The 18,961-nt window shown below is 34.8% G+C and overlaps 1 protein-coding gene and 1 pseudogene across 5 annotated transcripts in view; one reads left to right on the top strand and one right to left on the bottom strand.

Annotated features, from left to right (window-relative positions):
* Nucleotides 1-18,961, bottom strand: part of Nr6a1 (nuclear receptor subfamily 6 group A member 1) — a 203,091-nt gene that overhangs the window by 183,259 nt on the left and 871 nt on the right. The window lies entirely within an intron of this gene.
* Nucleotides 10,811-10,919, top strand: LOC124965067 (uncharacterized; annotated as a pseudogene).

Raw genomic sequence — 18,961 nt, 5'->3', positions numbered from 1 at the left:
AAAAAAAAAAAGGAAAAAAATCATGACCAGTTAAGAAAAAAAATTAAGCTGGGTTTGCCTATAATCCCAACAATTTGGGAGGCTGAGACAGGAAGATCACAAGTTTGACTCCAGCAGGACCAAGTTAGGGAGGCCCTAAGCAATTTAGCAAGACTCTGTCTCAAAATAGTCTTTTTTAAAAGGGGGGATTGTAGCTTAGTAGTAAAGCACCTCTAGGTTCAATCCCTAGTACTAAAAAAGGAAGAAAAACAGCTAAGATTTTTCAACAATTTTCAAAGAACATACTACATCTATCCCCGAGGTTACAAAATTGAGGAGGTATTACTCTTTGGTTCTAATTCTTACATCTGTCATTAAAGTAATGTCTCCTAAATACCTTCCAGATTTCACAAAGCACAAACAGCTTCAGCTTTTGGTAAAAGAGGATCCAAAGTGTAAATCTTGGAATCAAACACCTGGATTTGAGTCCCATCCTTACCACTTACTGGGCCAAGTCACTTAACTGTTCTCAGTTCTCAAAACAGCAACACATAATAATATTACTCCTAGTAAGATTTATGCATGTAATTAACACAGTGAGCACACAATAAATTCCAGGTTAAGAAAAAAGAAAAGATGAATCATTAACTACAAAATTTTCAGAGAAAGACACTAGTCACCCCAGTACTAATTAGGGTAAATGTGGACATTAATAGAATCACTAAATCACAGTTCCATCAAGAAAAAAAACTTTCTTCTTAATAAGAACACATATAATTTAATGTGTGCCCTATAACAGAAATTAAGGTGTTGGTGTGATTTATAATTTAAGTGGAAAAATTCTTCTAGATAGTGTATATATGAGCTTAATAATAAAATTTCAAACTTCTAGTTTGAAATCTTACTCCATATCAAGGTGTGTGGACAATTGTCCCCCAGTGCTGGGGATTGAACCCAGGACCTTGCACATGCTAATACTACTAGGCAAGCACTCCATCTCTGAGCTACATCCCCAATCCCATGCTGATCTTACCCTGAGCTAAACTTCAGACTGAAAGTGTCACAGTGGTGAATTGTACATTCAGGATATGCCAAGTATCAGAAAATTTTTAATAAAATATCAATTAAACCAAGTGTGGTCCTCTATACACTACATCAGTCTAGTCTCTAAGATAGAAATCTACTACAAATAGGCTTCACAAGATGATTTATCAAGAATCCATAGTAAATATTCAAAGATACGCCTAGCATAAATAAAGTACAATAAGTTAGACACAGGAAAATCAATTATAACATATCTAAGAAAATTCCTCCATAATTTCTTTCCAAACGCAAAGATGCTGTTTAAAATAATCCAGACTGTTTTTTGTATAACTAGTGGAACAAAGAATTTAAAACAACAGGATACAAAAGCTTCTCCTTTTGTATTTGAAGTAACCAACACAATACAAAATTAAATAAGAAAATAATGACAACAGAAAATGTTTTTTCTAAAGTTTTAAAGATAAATAAAAATCAAATTAAAATAAACAAACACCTTTTTCAAAAGAATGGCATCTTTAGAATTCCAATTATAATCTAGACTCAATTATGATAGTTATATCAGGTATCTATTGTCTCCAACAGAACATGAGGCACTAAAATGATAATTATTATAAATATGAATTATAAAACTACAAAAGACAATAAAATCAGAGAAACTACTTTGATTGCATTTGAGATAACAACTGTTTAAAAATTTGCTCGCATTATCTTTTTTCAAATTCACATTCCCAACACCATCTAATTAGGAGTCTAAGGAAGGTTTTATGACTTTTTATAGTTATTTCAACAATCACTTTATGTAGGGGTATAAGTGCCTATAAAATTACTGTATATTTTACACCCAAGTTACAGAATTGCATTCAAGAAATGCATTTCTTTCTTTCAGAAAGACCTGAGTTCCTTAAGATGAAATTTTCACAGTAGTTAAGTGAAAATAACAAAACATCAGAAAATGCATCTAAAAATCTCCTTCTCAGGAAGGAGGGACTATACAAAGGGAAAAGAGGGGTGCGGGGAAAGGAAAAAAAATAACAGAATGAATCAAACACCATTACCCTATGTAGATGTATGATTACATAAATGGTATGCCTCTACTTCATGTACAGAGAAACAAGTTGTAACCCATTTGTTTACAATAAAAAAAAATAATAAAAATAAAAAATAAAAATAGGGCTGGGGATATAGCTCAGTTGGTAGAGTGCTTGCCTTGCAAGCATAAGGCCCTGGGTTCAATCCCCAGCACCACAAAAAAAAATAAAAATCTCCTCTGGAGTCAGTTCAAATCTCATAGATGGGGAAGAAACAAGAGAAGAATGAGAGAGGTGAAATAAGGAAAATAAAGGAAGAAGAGGGTGTGTTTAAATAGTAAGGTGTGTAGGACTACTGGTTCAATTTCTAACAAATGTCCGTGTCCCCCTCACCCGGCTCTAAGACCGTTTGTTCATCTGTAAAATGAGCACACCATCATCTGTGTTAGTGTTTCACAAAGTTAAGACAACCACTGGACAATTTTAAGTGGTAAAAAGAGAAAACTTCATTCCAAAGCTATTACTTTTTCAATTCTCTATCAATCCTTCTGACTATATCAGAAGAAAAACTGAGTTTGGTACTAGTGGTACCAAATTAATCTCCCCTTCTATGAAAGGCTTAATCAAAAACTTTGGTAGACAACGGCATCTAGGCAGGCAGAACTTAACACAATTTTATTTTCAATGAACATATTTTAACTGTTAACCTTCTTTTTCAGTAAATCATTTTTTGTTTAGAATAATGACAAATTTTATCATAATTCCTTTGGCTGTAAAGTATTAACTATTAAATATTTAAAAATATTAGGTTATACTAGAAAATGGCAAAAATCATGATGGCAATAAAGAAAAAACTAAAGTTTGAAAAATACTAGTAGTTTAGAGCACAAGCATTCTATATGTGAGGTCCTGGGTTCAATACCCAGCAATACACACACAAACTGGTTTACTGGAATAGTGGTATTAAGTGCTGGTAGGTTATTTCAATTCTAAGCCTCTGTTTACCTATCAATAATGTGGGCCTATCACTATCTATCAAAAGTATACAAAGGATTACATGAATAAGTTTAACCCAATGCCTGATCAACTGAGTGCTCAACAACTATCTTTCCTTTCCTTTTTTAAAGGATATTACCAGAAAGCACTTTTAGAGACCTCTAGGGAGACAGTATATGGATGGGGCTTAGGGAAGCTAGGCTTCCTGTGTATTAAGACCTGAGCATTTGCTCTGGTTGTAATACTTCCTGCTAAGAACCTCCAGGGACCTTGCCTTGCTTTTTACCCTGATAAAGTTGCAGTCTAATCTCCTAAGGCTCATAACTTAGTTACAAGCAAGTGACTGGGAATAAAGTGCTACAGAAAGAATGGTACATATCTTAAATCACTGAGAAGTCAAACCCCAGAGGGTACCAAGAAAGGAAGGGCCATTTTATAACAGAAGTCCAAATTTGGGCAAATTCAACAATGCTATAATGGAAAGGAGAGTCATTTGGCAATCCATGAGCCAGCTTTGATCACTTCATTATCTGCTACCGACCAACTAGAACTCACAGATGAAAAAACCCACGGGAGAAGAAAGGAAAAGAGCCAACAAAAGGAACACCACTGGGCATGGTGGCACATGCATGTAATCCCAGCAGCTCGGGAGGCTGAGGCAGGAGGATCAAGAGTTCAAAGCCAGTCTCAGCAATTTAGCAAGACCCTAAGCAACTCAGTGAGAACCTGTATCTAAATAAAATACAAAATAGGATTGGGGATATGGCTCAGTGGTAATTGAGTGCTCTTGAGTTCAATCACTGGTACAAAAAAAAAAAAAAAAAGGGGCTAAGGATATAGATCAGTGGTGGAGTGCTTGCCGAGCATGTGTTGAGTCCCTGGGTTCCATCCCTACCACCACAAACAACAACTGAGTACTTACTACAGCCCTACTCCTGTGTGAATGACCACTTTATTTTATATGTATTTCCTAATTTTACCAAAACTGTGAAGTAATTCCAAGTCAATTCACCAAATGATCCAATCTCCAAATAGCCAATTCTCTAAATTTACAAAAAATTTGCCTTACTATTTAGGTAGTTTATAACAATTCATATCGATAGATCAGCTTGATTAGTTTTAAGGATTTCTGCCAAATGAGAATTGATAGGATAACAGCATTTTCAAGAATGTTCAATTTCTCTATCTCAGCTCTCTGCTTTTGTGGCTCAAGAGAATTAGAACAGAGAAAGGACCTCTCTGCTGGTGTAAAGATCCAGGTGTAGATTGCAGGGGATGGAAAAGAAACCAGTAATCAAGGAGAGGAAGATTAACAATGATTCTGTAAATTCTACAAATATGATTTAGCAAGATGACTTTTAAAATTAGATATTAAGTAAACTGGACATGTGGCAAACTGGTTTTCAGTGACTTAGATTCTGAATTGATTTTGTTTTACCTGTGAAGGTGGTAGTATTAACTTTACTTACAGAAAAGGAAATTAACTCAGGAATTAACATTCCTAAAGTACATTCTAGGTTCTTCACATACTACCTCATTTCATTCCCCAGAAAAATATGTGGTGATTCCACAAGCTTTAACCACTGCCATTCCTCCAAAAAAGACACAAAAATAGGAAATAAAGGATTCAAAATTCAAAACCTCATGCTCAAATATACCTAGTAATCACTACGTCATAAAAAGAATTTGCTGATGTAATTGTAACCCCTCACACTCTGAAGTGTGTCTATCCTAATACAATAACTACCTAAACATGTATATTGCTATGCAGGTTGAGTGGCATTATTTCAGGCAAAAAAAAAAAAAAAAAAAAAAATTCAAAATAGAGATATCATTATTTTATTTAGCTTGGATGCCTGCTATATACTACAGCTTTTTCCGTTTATTATGTTAGCTTTATTCACAGAAACACAGGCATATTTTTTTATGATTTCATGATCAATTATTTTGGTCAAAGTGTACCTACCCTAGTCCCATAAAATAGTTGCAAAAACTAATCCTAAAATCTAAAAGAACTATGTAAGACATTAGTGCATGCACAAACTATGTTTTATAGCTAGACTCTTCAGGGATTTATTACACACATGATGATGCTAGGGGATATATGTCTTGTCTTACCTATTGACACATATAACCTGATTTTTCTTATTAGTAACAATTTTAAAGGTCCTTCCATCAATAAGATAGTAGTTCGAGGATCTCTAACAACTGAGAATATAGTCTATCCTTTTGGGTAAACAGAAAAATTATAGATCATATGAAATGGTCTGTATATAAAGCAGTGTGTGTGTGTGAGTGTGTGTGTTGGTGCTAGGGATGAAACCCAGGGTCTTGCACATGCTCTACTACTGAGCTACAACCCCAGCCTCTAAAGCATTTTTTAAATATTAATATTTTTACTTTAACACTAAGCATAATCATAAACTTTTACTAATGACAGTTCCTGATCCTATAACATATATTTTAAGAATCAATTAAACTTACTTTTTAAAAATAGTAAATATTTGTTCTAATTCTCTAAAAGATTCAAAAGTCTTTTGGGTTGGAGCTGTAGCTCAGTGATAGAGCACTTGCCTAGCACATGTGAAGCACTGGAAATACTGGGTGGGTGTGGGAGGTAACATACATGAGAAAACTAGTACTAGAATCCAAAAGATTCAAAAACAAGTAATGGGAATGATTTCTCTCACCAGAAGAAAGAGAGAGAGAACAAAATAAATAGCCTACCACAGTGTCTCAATTTATCTCTAGCCCCAAGCCTTTATTTTTTAAAAATCAGTGCAACTGACATCCCTAGTCAGTATCCTTGTAGTTAGAAGTCGAGGTATCTCAGTATAAACTAGTTGTGAGTGAAGGTACTTTGAGGTAGATATATAGTTCTAAAAATTACCACACCATCCCAAAAAAAGTCAAGACAAAAGAAATGGGCAGCAGTGGAAAAACAGTAAAAAACTAAAACTATCTAAGTGGACAGTAATGAAAACCAATGCCATATCATACAGATATCAAGTTTTAAATAAATTTGTGTTGAATGAGTGAAGTTTATTACATGAGAAAGTATCTTAAACTAAACAAACAGTATATACAACATGATCACAAAAGCAAAAAACTAGGATTTGAAAAAAGTCTAGAAGAATGTTACATTATTTTCCCTTCATTTTCTATGTTTTCTACAGTGATTATACATTTCCTACTCAAACATTAAATTCTCAAGCAGCTCACACCTAAGGACATAAGGGCAATAAGCAATTTAAGCACAGAAGTCAGGAATCACAACCACTTAAAAGCTAAATTCAAGATACTGGCTAAATCCCTCCTGATTTTATTTATATGCAAGCACTTCCAACTGTGTTCCCAGGATATTCCCCCTTCAACAAAGCTCTAGCATTGCTTTCCAAACAAAGTAGTTGAAATACTGGGCATTCTCCTGCTAGGAGTCTCATCTGTGCTCCTAGAACTAGCTTTGGAGAATAAATTTACAGTATTTCACATGTATTGCCCATAAGTGCTCATTATTTTTTTATTAATGAACACACCATATGGAAAGCAAACTTACTTTGAAATATTTTAATAAGGCTCACAGCAAATAGGAAATTTTATCTTGAAATGTTAAATGCACTTCATCAAAGTAGTACTTTCAGTAACTACTTGCCATAAGTTAAATTCTAAATTCCAACTAGCCCAAATATCTTTCAGAGTTAATCTGAGCAAAAAAAGGGAATATTTTTTGTGGGAAAACAATTGTACTTTCCCACATTAGGTGATTGATTAAGTTCTCTTCTTTAAAAGGCCGATTGGTTTCCTGGTGCCAGTAAAATGATTGATGAATATTTCAACTGCAGCTCTCTTGCTACACCCCCCACTTTGCCCCTCCCCCATGCACTGCCGCCCCTTTCCTGCTGGGTTCCCTTTTACAGGCCAGCAGCATTTAAGTTTTCCTTTCTGTTTAGCAATTTTCCTTAATGAATCCACATTTTCAAAGGCAAGGCATCTAATCTTGAGAAGACAGAACTCTTAATGCAAATGAGATCTGCAGATAAAAACCCCTTTACAAGTTTGTTTAGGGAAAACTCTGAAATTAATTATGGGTTTCACTCAATAAATGAAATTATACTCACAAAAGAGAAAATGTGGCAGGGAGAAGTTATAAATGGAAAGAAAAGAAATCATGTTAAAAAACAAAAACGAACATCTCGAGTTTACATTATAAACTATCATAAAATTAGAACTTTAAACAAAAATCAGACTCACAATGGAATTTTAAATTATGTGGTCCTGCAGACTTTAAAGCAGCTATGTGTTCTAAAATCAAAACAGGAAGACCAAGTATTAAGTGCAAATGTTTTTAAAGGGATTATTAAATAGCATTTGAAATCATCCTAGAAAATCCGGGCAGTGGGTACCACAAATAGTTATTTGCTTTAGGAAGGCTTTCCTAAATTGCAACTTCCTGTTTTGCAACTAATTCATTCCATCATAAAGTTGGAAAATACCTTCAGGGATTATCTAATTTAGCCCCTTTATTTTATAGATGGACCCAGAGAGACATGCCTTTGCAACAGAGTTAAAATCAGAATTCAGTATAAACTACTTCCTGGGCCTCACTCATAGCACCTCAATGTGGTTGATCTGTTCTGTGAAGTCCTTTCCCAAGCCTGGTGCAGTGGAGTAAGGCTGCAATCCCAGCAACTTGGAAGGCTAAAGCAAGACATTCACAAATTCCAAGGCAGCCTTGGCAATTTAGCAAGAACTTGTCTTAAAAAAAAAAAAAAAAAAATTGGGGGGGCGGGGGGTTGGTGCTGGGGATGTAGCTCAGTGGTAAAGCACACTTGCGTTTGACCCCCAGCACACACACACCCCAAAAAAGTTGAAGTCCTTTCCTACTCAAACTGTTATGCTGGTACCATTCAATCTATTAACCCACCCTGCCTATTGTCTTCCACATTTTTCTCACTATCTCTTTGCTAGGAAATCACCTTCTATATTTCACACTTTGGTTTGCTAGCTCTTATGTTTCCATTTTCAAAGGGGCACAGATTGGTTCTCCACTTTCATACAGCCAGCTTTTGTGAGAAATAATAAAGACACAAGGACAAAGGTCACCTTTTCCTAAGCTGCATTCCCAAACAATCAAGCAAACAGCTAGAAGTTTGTTGGCCATTCTGTCATAATCTTGTATATCTATCTAGTCTCTTTAAGCTATGAGGAGGGCTATAGCTCAGTGGTAGAGCACTTGCCTAGCATTCTTGAGGGCCTGGGCTTGATCCCCGGCACCACAAAAAAAATTTTCCAAAACAGAAACTACATTCTATTTCTAGGAGGGCACATCAAACCTTAGATTTAGCTTACTAAATCTAATATGTTGCTTAAATTAGATTCTGGCTTCAATTTTCACAAGCAGCTAAAAAAGAAAAAAACAAAAAAACAACAAAAACAAAAACACTCCCTTCCCTTATATTTTTAGATTTTTTTCTAACTACCACCAAAGTACTCTGATTAAGCAACAGACTCAGATTCCTGAACTGACTCTTCTTTCATTCATGAAATATCAGTTCCATGTGCTTGGAGTACAGGTACAAGAAGACATCCCTTCCTTGAGCAACTCAAAACCCATTCTCCTTAACACTCCAGAGATTCACCTTGAATTGTCCCTGACTTGGCAAAACTGTTTTCAACTACTTACTAAAGCCAATATGAGAAAAAGAAAAAAAGAAAAAAAGTCACTGGAATTGAAAAGTGATCTTTGTGTCTCTCTAATCTGTAGTTGAATTCTGGGCCTCAACGACTATAAATGGCCTGTATTCTCAAATGTCTGCTTTAGTATAGACACTGTTTGGCACTTTACAGACCTTTATAAAGCCTAGTCAAATTCAGAGGTGCTAAAATACAGAAAGGAATACTGAATCTAGGAAACTATTAACTGTATCCTAGCTGTTACTGTGAAACTGGGGGGGGGGGGGCTCAGTTTTACCATCTGTATATGGAGATGGAAAAGGAACACCTATTTCATAGGGTTATAAGGATAAAGGAGCTAATATATGTAAGCTGACTGAAGTATTATAGAAGCATCATGTAAATGTTAGCTGCCATTATTAAATGAGAACACTGAAGTTCAGAGAGGTCAAGTGACAAAAGTTACATAGCTATCTATGATCATTATTCCTCCAGAAGAACAGTCCCTGCTCTTTTCCTCACATACCACCTACCAAAGTCCATCCTCCCTAGCTGGAAGTACTACTGGCACTTCAAAAAAAAAAAAACAAAGCTCTCTAAATGGATGTCGATGGGGGGTTCCCCCAGGTGGTTTATTATCCTGCGAAAATGGCAACTTGGGGGAAAGACTGCAAAGCTAGAGAGGAACTCTCATGACAAATTAAATTTCAATAGTACAGTAAGAATATGGAAGAAAATATTTTGGATTTAATATATAAAGTGGTTTTAACTGAAGAATGCATTTAAAAACTGGGTGCAGTGGCTGTTCGGGAGGTTGAGACAGGAGGATCACCTGAATCCAGGAGTTCAAGACCAGTATGGATAATACAGCAAGACCACATTTCAAAATAAAAAATAAAAGAGAGTGCATTTAAAGATTTCATCTGAAACTTAAAATCAAAGCATTAAAATGTAAAAAGACTTTATCTTGGGTTGGGGAGATAGCTCAGTCGGTAGAGTGCTTGCCTTGCAAGCACAAGGCCCTGGGTTCGATCCCCAGCACCCAAAAAAAAAAAAAAAAAAAAAAAAGACTTTATCTTATAACTAAGCTGCAATACCCACAAAACACAAAACTGTTTAAAAGGTTAATGAGACCCCAAGAACATCAAGATAATCACAGAACTCTGAGAAAGTCCTATATTGCGGATCTTTCATCACCAACCCAGTCTTCACCTTAAATTCTGATGCAGTAACTCCTTATTGTTATTCACAGTGTTATGTGACATTTCTTCAATCACCAAGTCCTCTATAGAAAGAGTTCTATCTAGCAACTACCCTAAGGAATAAATCCTTAACTCCTTAACAACACAGTAATTGACTTACACTAAAATGTTACTCACACTGAGAAAGGGTATTCTTAGACCAGAAGAGAGCTGCTGCTCCTATAAGAACTTTATTACCACCTCAGTGAAAACCAGGTTGAAAGCAAACCAACCAACAAAACGGCACTGCCAAAAATCACAACTTTAAAAAAAAAAAAAAGCTAAACATGTAAACATGTCTAAGAAAAGCAAACAAGCAAGCTCTTTTTAAAAGATGGGAGTTTTAGCTCATATTGTTTTTATAGCAATGGATCTTATTAAAAATTATTTTTGTGTTGTCAGATTTTTTTCCCACAATTTTAAGTCTATCCTTAGTGAGGAAAATGGCTCTGTTGGAAAACTGCCACAAGATAATTAACAGTTAAGCAACAGGTTTCATGTAGCAGGTAACAAAAGGCTTATCAGAGAACTCAGGGTGAACTATGACACATTTCATTTTGCTTCAAGCAAAGAAAACTTAAAATGATACCCACTCATTTCCAGCAAAAGGTAGTTCCCTGTTACATAGAGGGGAAAGGAAAGATAAGAAAATCCTGAAGTAAAAAAGTACTAAATATCTGGTGAAGTTACCATTTTATCACTTACACATTAAGTTGGTTCATTTAGATCAGGGTCTCACATAGTTTGGTCTGAGTGCCCTCTGAGGAGCCTTTTCATACTCAAATAATTACTAAAGACCCCACAGAACTGGTGCTTACGTGGATTTATCTATCAATATTTACCATATTCATCGCTTCTCGGCCTTTGGGCTAAGATCAAGTGTAGTATCTGTTCTTATCAGTTTAATATTTACCATATTTAAAAAATATATGAAAATTTTAAAATATTTTAAATATTCATTTGAAAGTAATAAAATGACATTAACATAAATAACATTTTATTAAAAATAACATTTTCCAATAAAATAAAATTTAGAAGAATGGCACCATTACATTTTTGCTAATCTCTTCAATATCTACCTTAATTTCAGCAGCTAGATGCTCCTATTTCTACATTCAGTATGTTGTGATATATGTATGTGTTTGGGAGTTTTGCTTTTCATGTGTTTTTTTGGTTGATGTATAGGTAAAAATCTGGCCTAATGGAGATTCATAATTGGAAAAGGAGTATTTGCTTTTTAAAATAGTTGTGCATGTTTTTCTTTGATATTATACTAAAACTCAGTAAGTGGTGATATCCTGCAGTTTAATTCAACATGCAATCTAAAACCACTGTCAGCAAACTATGTGAACTCTGCTAAATTAAAATCCATGGGTCAATATGGCTTTTTTTTTATTATTATTAGGAATAGAACTCAGGAACACTCAACCACTATACCACATCCCCAGTCCTTATTTGTATTTTATTTAGAGAGAGGGTCTGAGTTGCTTAGGACCTCAATAAGTTGCTAAGGCTGGCTTTGAACTGCAATCATCCTACCTCAGCCTCCTGAGCTACTGGGATTACAGGCGTGCGTCACCTGGCCCAGTTCAATATGGCATTTCTTAAATTATTATTATTACTTCTTTTTTTAAGTTGTCAGCGGATCTTTATTTTATTTATATGTGGTGCTGAGAATCGAACCCAGTGACTCACCTATGCTAGGCAAATGCTCTACCACTAGCTAAAACCCAGCCTTCAAAATGGCATTTTTAAAAGATCTTTTGCCCACACGGGATTTTGCAATATCACACATATATGTTTTGAAAATACTGCATTACTGAGATATGCAGAACTTCCAAATGGTTAACAGATTTCATTATACAATATATTAAAAAAAAAAATCACATTTGTAATTATCACCATCCATCTCATAAGAAAATGCTTTAAGTTACTGGGAAGCTGTCAAATTCACAGTGACAGGTACAAAATTCTAATTGTTGCCTGAAAGTTCAAATTTTATTCATCAGCAACGAATATTGTTAGTTTCCTTGATCTGACAAGCTCACTGTTCATTTTGGAGAACAGTCAGACAAATGCCCAGAACTGAATGAACAAACCATAGTATGTCAATGGCTCTTTTAAGTGAAAATAGTGTTGCATGAAAAGAAGTGGTCAGTTCAACTCAACAGTATGATCACACAAGCACCTTTCCTTGAAAAACAACCATTCTGTTATAGTTGAGCACCAGAAATGCTTTATATGTACTTGCCATTTCATCACACATACAACAAAAACACAGGTATTCAAACATTAAGATTTAACAAAATTAATAATTTTTCTGCTTATTCAAGGACATTCTCAAGTGAAAATGGCTTTTTAAAAAAATATGAATGCATGGAGGTAAAGAATACAATGATGACTAGTATAGTTTGGTACCCTGATTTCCTATAAGGAATCACAGTTTTTACCCACAATCATTCTTTGGAAATATCAGTGCAAATATCAACACAGTGGGAAAAAAAAGCAAATAATGTCTTAGTATTATAATGACAAGAGTTTTGATTTCGAGAACATACTGAAAAGGTCTGAGGGACCCCCAGAGGTTCATAGATCACATTTTGAAAATCACTACTTTAGATACAACCCTAAATAAATTTAAGAATTCAATAAATAAGAAGAGATTAAGTGTGAAAATATTATAAGTGATGAACAATGATTAATGATAGTAATACAGTCAGAGTTATTATTTCATTATTTTTAACTACGTCATTATTTTGTTGATAAATTTAAAAGGCAAGAAATAAGAATGATGAAAAGTATATATATGACTACAAAGCAGTGTCTTTTCTGTTTTCTTTCGTGAAAGACTAAATTACATAAATTGTGACTTATAGAACAAAGTATCTGATGCAAAAGAGCCTAAGAAACTAAGGAAAAAGTCAAGACTGAATTTTTAATTCTTCCAAGGTCATACAGCTTCAGGATTTAAATTAGCACATGAATTAAACAAATAATCCTTAAAATGAAAATATATATTGTTAAGCTAGTTCTCATCACTGAAATCAGTCTATCCTTTGTTTTTAACATAGATTTGTTACTAAAATGTTTCCTAAATTATGGAATTATGTCAAAGAAACATTAGAGATAAAATATCACAGTAAATTTAATTTCATCGGTCATCCCCTTATTCAGTTAAAGTTTTAGAAGAAAAAAATAACAGAACACAAATTTTGGCACTACAGCAAAGGATTGGAAGAACAAGTTAGACCTGCTTACAAACCTCTGAAATGCTTTTATACAGACAGATCTAATATTCCATGATTTTATGAAATGAAAGGAGGAATTGGAAATTAAAAGTGGGAAAATTATCCACCTCTTCAAAATAAGCATATCTCTTAAAATAATTATTCTTGAATATATAATGAATTATAAATTGTTCCCAATGCAAATTGTTGTCCAAATATCTTTTAGACACATTCTTTGCTAATACCACCACAATAACTACACTTCCACTTCCAAAGTACTACAGTTTATTACTCTAACAATTCCTTCAATAACTAGCACCAAATTCTTTTTATAATATCCTAATTTGGCAATGAGAGGAAAGTATTATAGTTCAAGCCACCCACAGAGCATATCTTCAAATCAAATGCTTGGATTTGTTTCCCCGAATACATTTCATGTTGCTGCCCAGGGAATTGGTTTTGGAAACATTACACCTGCCAGCTGACTTATCAACAGTGCCCACAGAATTGACACCAACTTAAAAGCAAGAATCAGTTCAGAAAATAGAAAATATACTACTACTGCCATCTGTGGTACATGCTTGAATGGTTTTTCTGGTGTAAACAAATTGAAGGGTACAGTCTTTGCAAGTAGGATGCAAAGATCTCATCATCGGAAGATAGTTGTTAAAAATTATTTTTTAATATAACAAAATTGTAGCAGTAATTTAGTATGAAACGTAAGAATTTGTGAGTCTTCAATTTGAGCTTATATAATATTGAAGGAAAATCCACAAATTACCTTGAATTAAATGTTTCCACTTCACTTTGATTTCAATCAAACATAAACTCCTAAAGAAATTCAAAACTCTCGAAAGCCTCCTGTGAATTTAAAATGAGGGTAGTTTCTTTCTTGAAATGGCTATTGTCAGTATTAAAACAGTCCCCAAACTTTTAAAAGCAAAAAAATAAATAAATAAATAACAGAAAAAGAAGTATTTTTAAGGAAATTCAGGAATTTTCCACTCACACACAATAGTTTGGCCAGCTTCCTTCCACAAAGATAAAATGTTAAGGGTTCAAACTATTCCTATAATTTAAATAACAAAAATTCCAATATGCAAATAAAGCTTCAAAGTAGGCTATTTTCACAACTTATTTTCTCTTGGTTTGCTTTCTCAAATGACAACCACTGTAGCTTGGGGATCAAAAGATTCAATGTAGCTGGGGGTGGGGAGAAAAGCAATTCAGTTCCCCAGCAGCCAGCTAAGGAAATCCTAGTCCGTTCCCAAACTAAAGCACTGTTAATTAGAATTACCGGGAACACCAGTAAAGTCTTTTTTAAATAATTGTAACTAGTGGAAAAAATCTCTTTTCTTGAGAAGCTGTTCTAGAGAGCCTGCTGTTTAACTGGCAATAAGGACAAAATAAGGTAGGAAAACTATTATTTCAAATAAAGTTCTCATACTGTACCTATTTTCTATACCACAATGAAAAAGCAGGTTGAACATCTCACAATGTTGTGTTGTTTGATTTTTTTTTTTTTAATCTCATTTTCCATTACCTACAATCCAACACCCTTCACCTTTTTTATAAAGACAAGCTATACTGGAAGACCAATAAACAAAAGGCTGGATTCTAGGAATGCTACAGAGATATTTTTCAAAGTTAAGATTAAGCTCAGAGGAATCTGAAACTTCAGCTACAAAAAAGTTCAATAGTCATAAAAGAATTACCTGCTCAATACCAAGCCCCCTTCTTACCAACTTAAATAATTCTGGTATTTCTCAACCTGAGTTATCAATTAAAGGCATTCATAAATCCTCAAGAAATTACCTGAGCCTGGAAAAACTTTAAAATTAAAAAAAAAAAAAAAAATGACCTTAAGAATATAAAAAATTTTGAGGGGCTGGGGATATAGCTCAGTTGGTAGAGTGCTGGCCTAGCAAGCACAAGGCCTTGGGTTCAATCACCAACACCGAAAAAATATATATATATATAAAAATTTGAAACAAAACATTTACTCTCACAACTTGTCAGTTTTGAAAATACTTCCAAAGTGTTAGAGACAAAATAAGGTACTTTTATTGCCCATTTAAAAAAAACAGATTTTACCAACAATGTAAAATTTACTCTTAAAAGATATCTTCCCAAATTTAACTATCTATTTAATTATATGCTTTGAAAAAAACTCTGAGCAAAGAAATGACATTTAACCCAAAAATGAATGTGAGAAGAGAAAATTATGACAAGGACCCCAAGACCAAGATGAATTTCCTGACTCTCTTAATGTGGAAGGATCTATTCTGGCATATTGAAATTTTAAAGCTGGAGTTACCATCTGAACACAATTCATTAGCAGACCAATTTTTCTAACAACAAATCATGAAGCATCATAGCAATTTAAAACTAATCTGCACAAGCACTAGAAATGGTATGAGAAATCTCCTTTTACCAGTAGTAAAGTAGCAGTTTTCATTTTAATCTACCATCCTCTACTATGCCATAATCTGCATTTATTTATTTATTTTGTTATTGGGAATAGAACCCAGGGGTTCTTTACCACAGAGCTACATCCCCAGCCCTTTATTTTTTGAGACAGTGTGGGAGGTTGGCCTCAAAATTCTGTCTCAAAAAAGAAACTCTGCCTCCAGAGTTGCTGGGATTACAGCACCATCATTTCCAACTATAATCAGTATTTTAATCTAAGTCTGTTTTCTATTTTTGCCCCACGAGTGAGGAGGAAAAAGGCAAAGAAATGAGAAACCTAGAAATGATGGATAAAACGAAGAAATGAATGATATGGGCAGATTCTTGGAAATTAACCATTTTTTTTTCATCAGCTCCCCATTTAACTCCTTTTCACATGCTAACACATCCCATGCATATACCTTTCTGCTAGAGAATTCAGAATGAATTATGGATTAGGAAGCATGTCATGATCATATTCTGATATATACATGAGTCAGAAATGCTAAGAAGAAAATTGGGGAATTATAAATCAGATTGGAAATGTTATCTCCCACATCAGCTACCCAAAATTACCAGTGGATTTGTTTGCTGCTGCCTTCTTTTAATGTTCTTTGGTGGTCACAGAACCTGCTAATAATAAATCTGTGTATTGCAAGTATAAGCATACTGATTTAACAAAAGAAGAAATTTTAAGTCAACCCAATTAAATTTTAAAGTAACAATGGAAAAGTTAAATTGTCATGGGAAATATTTACTTATTTTCAGGGATAAGCATTTAGATGGCATAGTAACAGCAGGAAAAAGGCATCATATTATTCAGTGAACTCCCCATTTCCTATAAAGTGTAATTATATGAAATGTGCTTTTAATTACTTAAAATGCCTAGAAACTTTCTTTTGCTTTAAATATTTAAAAAATCTACTCTCTCTTAAAATGAATAAATACAATATTCAGCATATGCTTCATCAAGTCATTCATATACCTTGGAATTCCCAAAAAGGAGCAATCCTCTAGTAGCACTAAATGAGTTCATGTTTGTTATGAAAACCTACAAGCAACAACTGAATACAGCACTGTCAGCACGGAATTCTTGAAAGGGTGATGGTGAATCAAAAGGCTAACAACTCTATCCTGATAGAATTTTTTTTTTTTTTTTAAAGGACTGTAAATTCAGCATCCATGGTGTTTCCTGCAGGAAAACATTTTTAAAATTCCACCTCCAGATTTTTTCTTCACCGCACAGACCAAAGACCTCCTATCTAGATAGTTATCTTTTGCAACTATTTCATACAAAATGGAAATCTGTCACTATGATAGAAAGTCAGGAGTTTTCTTTTTTTCTGCTTAGAAATTGAGCAGTTTTGCTTATTGTTGAAGGAAAACAGTAATTAGGAACCAAAAAAAAAAAAAAAAAAAAAAATATATATATATATATATATATATGACCACTATTCCAAAGGCAAACTATATTTGATTTTTTTTGGCAATTCTTCTTTGACCATTTTAAGTTCCTAAGTACTAATAAATATGAATTGTGAAACAGTATACATTAGTTTTTAAGTCAAAAACTAAAATAAAATATCTCACAACCATTTTATTTATGTATTAAGTCCATCAGGCTAGAAGCTCCCATCATGTTTTCAACAAAAAGAAAATATTTGTACTACTAACATGGACTTATGTAAAATATTTCTACCTTAGCAGAAATGGATTACTCGACAACGTTCTTTTAAATGCTTCTGACCAGTTCAGGAAATGAGACTATGAATGAGAAATCTGATTAAGAGTTAAAATTATCATTTAGTCCTTTAAAATGTACTAATGAATAATTAATAACAAATGCAGTTCTCAGGCTTCCCTTACAACAATATTCTCAAGTAGAACTGAAAGTAATGTCTGCAGTAAATTCTGTCATCTACATTATATGCACAGGTGGCACAGGAAGTATTCACACATAGGAAAGCACTAAGGAAACATGCTAATACGTGGGCCATACAATAGCTCTGGAGCTTAGATTAAAAAGCACAGCAAATTTTAGACTAGGATTTACAATTCTCACAAATTAATACCAAACCAAATCTCCACACAAACTAGCTTTAAAAGTCAAAAGCATTAAGGAAATCCTTTGTTCCTATGATACTGTCTCCTTCTACCCTAACTGCATTCCAGGCTTCTCCTTTGTGACATGGGATTTTATTGATTTCAAACATGTTCACATTCAGAAATTAGTCTCCAAAGACACCTCATGACATGGTCAGCCACCAGACACCACACATCATGAACATCTTTCAAAATAACATGAGCTTTGAAACATCAGCATCTGATCAGCAACACCAAGTGAAGTTAACCAGACTCTCTTCTAAACACCTTTCACTTAACTGGTTGAAGAAAAAAAACAAAACAAACAAACAAAAAAAAAAAAAAAAAAAAACTAGACTACTGAATTAACAATAAATGTTTGATGAGTTAATAAACCTGTGAAGGCACAGATCCAACACAAGATTTCTCCCCTGTGTAGCTCTTCATTCACCCAACAATTGAGCGCTTAGCCAAGTGACCTATTTCCAGGTTACTTTCTTCGCACCTGCCAGGTCACTGTCCTGACTGAGAAACTTCTTGCTGAAGCAATTAATTTTTAGTGCCTCCTAACTGTCCCGGGTGTTTGTATTCAATTTGAAATCTGTTACTTGTTAGACACTGCTCGGTCCCAGATCTTTCAGAGAATTGCGAGTTTATGGCGCAGAGAGGGGAGGAGGCACGGATCTCCGAGAGCCTGCCCTTTATTCGGAAATGAGGAGATGTGAAAGGTGGAAGGCAGGGCAAATAAATAAATAAATCGGGTTTGCTGCCGGAGCGTTTGCCGGCCGGTATGAGCACCCTTTGTAATGCAGGCCTCCCGGGGCTATCGCCTGCGCTAATTGCTCCAGGGCGCTTTCCAAGTTCAAAAGTTCACCTTTTACGACCTCACAAAAGCTCCTTACACGTTACCAATAAAAACATTCCGCCGCAAACACCGAGGGGGGAAATATCAAACAGATACAAATAAAACAGCCTACAGGGGGAGGGAGGCCCGAGGAACCTGAGGACTTGGCCCGGACGGAGGGGTGGGGGGAGGTCGGCAGGAAGAGTCTGACCAGGTGAGGAATTCTGAGCGCCCGAGGTCCTGGATCCGGCAGGGAAAAAAGAGAACAAGGCTGGGCAAGCGCGGACTGGGGCGCGCCGGCAGACGCCAGGAAGAGGCAGGTGTCCCAAGCCTCCAGCCGGGCAAGAGACCTGAGCCAGCAGAAAGTCGTCGCTTAGCTAAAGGGACTGAGCAGGGGCG

The sequence above is a fragment of the Sciurus carolinensis genome, chromosome 14 (assembly GCF_902686445.1).
Source record: "Sciurus carolinensis chromosome 14, mSciCar1.2, whole genome shotgun sequence".
NCBI classification, from domain to species: Eukaryota; Metazoa; Chordata; class Mammalia; order Rodentia; family Sciuridae; genus Sciurus; species Sciurus carolinensis.
The sequence above is the reverse complement of the archived record's forward strand: the minus strand, read 5'-3'. Positions and strand labels throughout refer to the sequence as shown.